Source organism: Typha angustifolia, chromosome 7 (assembly GCF_048772165.1).
Source record: "Typha angustifolia cultivar Huaian chromosome 7, ASM4877216v1, whole genome shotgun sequence".
In the NCBI taxonomy this organism is placed as follows: domain Eukaryota; kingdom Viridiplantae; phylum Streptophyta; class Magnoliopsida; order Poales; family Typhaceae; genus Typha; species Typha angustifolia.
This window is the reverse complement of record NC_133245.1, coordinates 7,345,316-7,353,736: the sequence shown is the minus strand read 5'-3', so window position 1 is coordinate 7,353,736 and position 8,421 is coordinate 7,345,316.

The window sequence follows — 8,421 nt, the reverse complement described above, 5'->3', positions numbered from 1 at the left end:
TGCCAACAATGCAAAAATAGCCCCAACGATGGGGAGGGGAAGTTGTTGGCGGTCTTGACCACCAATAGCCTCGCCCAACCCAGCCGACACCCTCACCTCGATAGTAGAAGTTAGCCGAAGGGGAGCCTAGCTGCCAGAGGCAGCCGATAGTGAGAACTGCCCTCGTTAAGGCCGTCCGCCAAAGCAAGGGGCCACCTAGCTATTTCGATCGTGAGGGCTCTAAAGGATGCCATCGAGGGCATCCTCGTGAAGAAGGGAAGCTCATTGGACCGGCACAACAAGGCATGAAGCTGCTTACTAGTTAGATCACAGTGAGACCGAGAGGGGAAAATTTCAGAGAAGAAAAACTCATATGCTAACACATTTTTAAGATACCTGATGAGAGAGGCAGCTCTGGCGCATCGTTCCACGAGGTCGGCAGTTCCGGCGGCACTCTAATGGGGCGAGGAGAAGAAAGAGGGAGAGTGAGCTGTGGGCGAGGAGAGGAAAGGAAGGAAAAAAAGAAAAAAAAAGGAGAGCTAGAGAAGAAGAAAAGAGAGGGGGAAGACAGGAAAGGGGCGCACTTGTCCCGAATGTGTGTGCCCAATTTTTTATTTTTAATTTTTTTATGGTTGTTACAAATATGACGAGGAACCTGTCTTATGCAGAGATGGTGTAGAATGCATGGATAGTTGGGAGAGATTTGTTTGAAGAATGCTCTTAGCAATGGGAGAAAGTGGCCAGTTGTCCTAGTCAATTTGATGGTATCCTCGAGGAGGTGGATCAAATTGGAGTGGACCTTTTGCATCTTATTGACTTAGGTTTTAACCCTATGATGGTCGTGCTGGTTCTAATATGGTTTCAAGTAGATCCTATGTTATAGAGTTTGAACAACCCTAGTAGTTTATCCATATGCTAGTGGTGGAAGACCACCAGTGGTTTCAAATAGTGTTAGTGTTAACCCTACAGTTTCAATAGTTTATTATTTGATTTTGTTGATAACAAATAAATGAGTTAACTATATTATTTTGATGATACCAAATAAGTTAAATTAGTAATTATCATATGAGAGGTATTTTCTCTTTAATTAAGAATTGAATTAATTTTGACTATGTGTTAGTATTTTGAGCATAACTTTGAATTGATATATGATATTGAAAAAACCCCTAGACACACGTATGTATCTAAACACTAGGCAATGATATCGCTCGTTCGCTTAAGTAAAAGTCCGAAGAAATATTAAGAACGAAAGCAGAGATGAACGCCAAGATTTTAACGTGGAAAAACCCAAAACGGGAAAAAAACCACGGATCCAAACTCGGATCAAAACCAATCACTATGATAGTAGCAGTTACAAGACTGACTCACAAAACAACCCGTCGATCCAAACGACTTTGTTCCTCTCAGTCTTGATTGCTAGAACCCACGATTCACTGCTTCTTGTGATTGAAGTCCAATCTCAGTAGCCCTCGAGATTGATCTTTCGTCTAGATCCCCTTAAGACAAAAGATTAAATTCTTGTAGATTAGTGGAACCTTGTTCGTTGAAGAGCCGATGTAGCCTCAAGAAATCTCTTTCAATAATGCTTCTTCAACTCCCCTAGAGATAGGGTTTCATAATCTTTATATATGATCTTCAAGATAGAGCCAAATCCGAGTCTTATCCGTACTCATGATCTTCAAGATAGAGTCAAATCTGAGTCTTATCCGTACTCATGAAAGTCCAAGATTTTCAAACTTCGTTGGTATGACTTGATCTCATCAACTTTGCTTCAATAATTTTGCAATTCTTCAAATCAGAGATTTTCTAGATTTGTGTAAAACTCATATACATGTAAAAAATACACTTAGAATATTTTGTACACAAATGCCAACAATTAAAAAACCTAATAGATATTAGTGCCATTCTTTTTAATTTGAAAAGAAGACTCATTTATTTATATCTTTGTTACAATACATAATTTTCAATTCTCAGGATTTATTTTTTAAATTAATATCATAATTTATATAAAATTGTATTTCTGACAAACAGATTTTCGACATGTGTTCCGTATTTTATTTATCAATTTCTACATAGTTATATGATCAATATGATATTCTATACGTGAAACGTACACTTGACATTCTATAATTTTTGTATACAAATATATTTGAAATTCAAATTTTAATTATATATAATAAGCCCTATAAATTGACTATATGTAGTTGCTTTTCAAGTTGAAATATGACCTATTTGAAATTCGAGGTAACATGTATAACTTTGAGTGCATAGTGAATTCTGAAGGAAGGAACTTAAGGAGTAGATATATGTATTAGCTGAACCACTATAAATTTTGATGTCATATTCCCTCTCTTTTTTCTTTGCTTATCTCATTTAAGTTATTTATTTATATTATTTTAATTTACATGAACCTTTGAAGTATTCATATCATTGTAAGTTTTGCATACACTTGCATAACTAGTTTTTATCTTCATATTAAGTTAGTAAACACAATTCACCCCCCTCTTGCATTAACTAGTTGGGCCAACAATTGATATCAGAGCAAGATTTCTACTTTTAGCGTTTTAGAGGATCATGACAACTATTGTAGGAACTTTTCTTGCTGAAGGTTAATCATTTGTTTTGCGGGTCTAACTATAACTATAGATTAGGAGTTATGGATGGTCATTATAAATGGTCCTAGAATACTAACTAATGTTGTAGATTAGGGATGAAAATGGGTCAGATTAACTCCAATCCGATCTGCCATCTGATCCCATTTGGACCAGATTAGGGTAAAAAATTCCTACCCGACCCTGATACAGATTTGAGTACAGGTAGTACTTTTGAGAAAAATATAGATACAAATTCGGGTAAGAGCAAAAAACTTGAATATGACTATGGGTTGGATATAATTTTTTGAAAGCGAATACAGATATCAGATATCCATTTGCCCACTTATTTTTTTTGAATAAATTACAATTTTTTTTGCTTATTTGAATAGTGAATATTGATATTATTATTGATAATGTGTTCTATATTATTTGTACAAATTGATTTTGCGAAATTTATACATATTTTACATGTAATTTTTTTGAAACTTTTAATAATTTATGTTAATTGTCTCTCAAAAAAGGTCATAATTAGTTTAAAAATTGATTCGCATCCTCTTAAGGTTCAATCCTCTATCCGGAAATAATTCTATTCATATTCGAAATATATTCTGTATCCATTTAATTAGAATATGGTTTTAAATTTTGCTACACGTCCAATATCCAAATTTGAATTCGTATCAAGATAAAATAATATGGATATGGTTGTGGGTTAAGAACTATTCGATCCATTTTCACCCCTATAATGTAGACGGAAAGGTTATGATAAGCTCTGATACCAAATTGATAAACTCTGATACCAAATTGATGAGCTCTGATACCAAATTGATGCACCCTGATACCAGATTGATGGGTTCTCGTACCAACAATAGGCTACGCAATGATTCCTTCAAGATCTCGATGTATTATAGAAATCAGTCTGCGCAACCATAGAAAAATATTCGTCAAATATTCTCTGGTATTCCAAAAATTATGAAACTAATTGGTTTATATCCATAACTTCCTGATCTACGTTTGTATTTATGCCGTTCACAGATTCAAACTACAACTAGGACGAAAATACGAAAGAGTGGGTGATGGTGGTGGTGACGGGTGGAGTGGATGTTAGGGTTATGGATGGGTATAGAGATGAGGGTAGATTGTGGATGTGATTAAGGGAAGTAGAGGAAGGGAACGAAGTGGTTGAGATCCCAAAGAAGAGGGGAGGCTCGATAGTCGAGGGAGATTAGAAGTTAGGAGAAACCTTACCAATGGTAGATATAGAAGGATGGTGAAGAGGGAGGAGAGAGAGAATCTAGACAGAAGATAGGAGGCAAGAAATCAATAATCCAATAGTATAACAAAGTTGGCTACCATCCATATATTTATAGAGGCTAGCCAACCAATGATCTAATTTAGATCTATACTCAACCATGGAGTCCCTCATACTAGAGATGATAAGGACAAAGAACTGAAATAGTTCAACTCCTTATGCCCAAGGTTGTGAATTAAATGAGAGTGGTGGCTAGCAAGATCAAGCCCTAGTGCTAAAACCATTAATCCTTACAAGCTCTCCCGAGTCGAGGCCTATGTTAGGGCATGGTCGGGATTGCAAGAGGAAGATGAGGGCCATCAAGTGAACTAGGATGCTGACCTGTTGGCTAGACTCAAATTCGAGTACGAGCACGAGTTAGCCAAACCATGAAGGCATGCACTGATTCAGAGACCACTTAACTAGCCACATGTGGTGCACCGGTTGGGTTTAGGTTTGGCCCAAACTGAGAGAACGCACTCATGTCTCAAACCCCAAGGCTCAACATCTCCAAGTACAATGAAGGTGATCCTTTTGAGTGGATCTTCAAGGTGGAGATATTCTTCTAGTTCCAAGGGATGCTCGAGGAACACAAGGTGGTCACGACATCATTCCATCTCGAGGATACCTCGCTGTAATAGATTCACTCAACAAGATCCTCTCGGCAATTTAGAACCTAGAACGAGTTCACTAAGGCCTTGTGCAAGTGGTTTGTCCTAACCACATACGACAACTTCCACGTGGAAGAGTTTGAGTGCATCCATAGCTGATGCGATCCACCATAGACCGATCTTCACCAACATAGCGCCTTCCACTTGGGTCTTCGTGGTGATATCCAAGATGATGTTAGGGTCGTAAGGTCTAGTACCATGGAGGATGAAAAAACCCCTAGACACACATATGTATCTAAACACTAGGCAATGATATCGCTCGTTCGCTTAAGTAAAAGTCCGAAGAAATATTAAGAACGAAAGCAAAGATGAACGCCAAGATTTTAACGTGGAAAAACCCAAAACGGGAAAAAACTACGGATCCAAACTCGGATCAAAACCAATCACTATAATAGTAGCAGTTACAAGACTGACTCACAAAACAACCCGTCGATCCAAACGTCTTTGTTCCTCTCAGTCTTGATCGCTAGAACCTACGATTCACTACTTCTTGTGATTGAAGTCCAATCTCAGTAGCTCTCGAGATTGATCTTTCGTCTAGATCCCCCTTAAGACGAAAGATTTAATTCTTGTAGAGGAGTGGAACCTTGTTAGTTGAAGAATCGATGTAGCCTCAAGAAGTCTCCTTCAATAATGCTTTTTCAACTGCCCTAGAGATAGGGCATCACAATCCTTATATATGATCTCCAAGATAGAGCCAAATCCAAGTCTTATCCGTACTCACGAAAATCCAATAAATTACAAACTTCATAGGTGCGTTCGAACGTGGCCCGGGTGCGTTCGAACGGCCTAACTTAATCTCAGGTGCGTTCAAACGGGACCAAGTGCGTTCGAACGCGACAGCTTGAATTCTTCAGGTTGCGTTCGAACACGTTTGTGAACGCTGCTCTCGGTCTGTGTGAATGCAGTACCTGCGTTCGAACGCGTTTGTGAACGCGGCTCTCTATCTGTATGAACGCAATACTCGCGTTCGAACGCGTTTGTGAACGCGGCTCTCCGTCTGTGTGAACGCAGTACCCACGTTCGAACGCGTTTGTGAACGCGATGTGAACTCAACAACTTTTCTCCACTAATCTTGCAATTCTTCAAACCAGAGATATTCTAGACTTGTGTAAAGCTCATATACATGAAAAAATACACTTAGAATATTTTATACACAATTGCCAACAAATAAAAACCTAACAGAGGAGATGGTGGAGGATGCACTACTTACAGAGAAGAAGCATTGCGAGTTAATGTTGCTCTAGAGAGCAGCATCATGGACTCGATGGGACACGTGCCAAGCCAGTCGACGAAGCGCAACCATCGAGAATGCTGCAACTGATTGGAGGACACGGATGACTTCTACTAGATCGAGAGTTCCCTTAAGGCTCTCTAATGATGTGAAGCATCCACTTAGACCCCTTATTAGAGCAGCTCAATTATTTAAAGAGGTCATCTTCCACAAGGGCACAATAGAGGAGTAGCAACGTCGCTAGCAACATGGTATTTTTCCAAACTCGAGTTACCAACTTTTTTCTACTAAAATTTGGTGACCTGAGGTGGGAGAGGTGGGAAAAATGCTCCCTTGTTAGCAAGAAAGACCCTAAGGAGGCATGGTGTCGAGGCGTCGGATTGAGATCGAGCTTGAGCGAAACCAATTTAAGGCACTAATCCTTGAGGAAGAACGGATGGTGGGAAAGCAAGGAAGTGGTGGCTGCATCAAAGATTGAGTATTTTTCCCAAATTTGGGTGTCAATTACCTCAAAGTGCATCATGGATGGGAGAACTGAGTGAATTAGTTGAGAGAGGAGTTGTCGAAGGGAGACAGGGTGCAACCAATTTCTCGGATTAGACCAAAGAAGGCAATCAGCTTGGTTGCTTCGAGCCAACTGAAGGGTGCTCAAGAAGATCATATGGTCGAGAGCTCTGAAGAGGTGGCTATGCTAGTGATTGAATGTCATCTCGACTTGGATGGTCAACCAAATTCAGTCAGCAGAGCATGGGCCATCAAGAGCAAGATAGAGAACCACCGATGGTGACCACCAAATTCACACCTTGAGGTCAATGTGACAGAAGCGTGGTGGAAGAATATGACTAGGGTCAACCTAGTCATCTCAGCTTAACCAAATAAGGGCCGAAATCCCATAGATTAATTAGATTTGTTTGTGTGCTTTTGTAATTTAGTTCTTATTCAAGTTAGTCAAGTCGAGCTCTTAAAGTTGGTTGGTTGAGTCAAGTTAGGTAGCAACCAACTTGTGGCGCACACTTGACCTAGCACTGATGTTAGGAGCATTTGCTTTCAACTTAGTTGATTTGGATTGATGCGGTTGAGTTAGCTGAGCCAATCTGTATTGTAGCCACCTATAAATATTTAGGTGATGTCCGCATTTTGATTATCGAATGAATATTGAACCCATTGGCTTTGTTGCAAGATTTTTCTCCCCCATTCTCCCTCTCATACAACCTCCCTCTCTCTCGTTAAGCTTTATCCTTGGCCATCGTTAACATCGTCACTGCCCTTCCTTACGTCTGATCGTCCCCTCTTATCTATGAGAGTACGGTCCACTCCACCCTCTTCCTTTAGCTTTATGCTTTATTCCAACTACCGTTGCCATATCCACCTTTCAAAACCCTAATTTTAGCTATTATTCTACCTACTGCCTTCCACGTCCATATTGCCACCTATTGACGCTTGGTTAGTATTTCTAACTTAACTTTTGATCTACATCTTCGATTATCGTGATACTAGTTGTGTTGGATTTCTGACCTCTAGGGGAACAAACTTCAAGATTTTTAGGCCTTTTGGATTGCTAGATCGATCAGTATTGTCCTCTAAATGTCCAGTTCTAGAACTGTCTTGAGCTAGTCTTTTGTTGCAATCAAAACCACCCCGAGAGTTATTGTAATAAAGTATTCTTCAAGATCGACTTCAACAAGCCCCAAACTCAATTGCATACGCATTAGAATTTTTCTTAGTAGGGTTGTACCATGGTCTTCTGGGTTAATTTGGTAAGGATGGCTTGAAAATCTTCCTAATTAGACAGCCCAAACCAAACACACCATACTTTCGCAAACTCATCCCACAACTAAAATAGATAGATTTTCTTTGCTACTTGGTACCATCATATGGCCATCTCTACTAAGTGGAAGGAGACCAAGAGGACCTTCTTAACCTTTGGCATTGATGCAAATCAGATTAAATCGGATTGTATCATGAGGACATTGGCCTTGATAGATTGATCCTATTTATCTTTTAGTTGATTCATGCTTATATAAGCCCATAAGGCAAGTCTAGTTAAGTAATGTAAGCCACAAAGATAAATTTAATTAAGTTATGTAAGCTATTACGATAAGTTTAATTAAGTAATGTAAGCCTCTAAAGCAAGTCTTAGTTTGAGTTGTATAGGCCTTTAGGGCTAAGTCCGAGCAGGGCTCATTATACCCGACCTCTATATAGGGGCTGGGCTTCTTTGTTTATTCATTCAGGAATTCAAGCATCTAAGCATTGAAAAATTATTTTAGTTTTGAGTTTATTTTAGGAGTAAGAGTAAGATAATCTAAAAAAGTAACTTAATCATACCCATTTATTTTCCTAGTAGTAGATCTAAATTTTAACCCTAGAAACAATGAATTCTTGCCGATCGTGTTTGAACGCGCATTTCGCGTTCTCTGTCGATGCGAACGTATGAATGCATTTGCACGTGGGCGATCGAACAGGGTTTGTGCATTTGAACGGACAATTCGCGTTTTGTGTTGATATGAATGCTTGCAAGTATTCGCAAGGGATGTTCGAACCGCATCCCCTCTTGCATTCGAGCGCAACATATAAAATCCTTATTTTTTAGAAATAAATAACTAAAGCATAATAAAAGAAGACTCCCATATGGTGTATCGATGCTCGAGACGA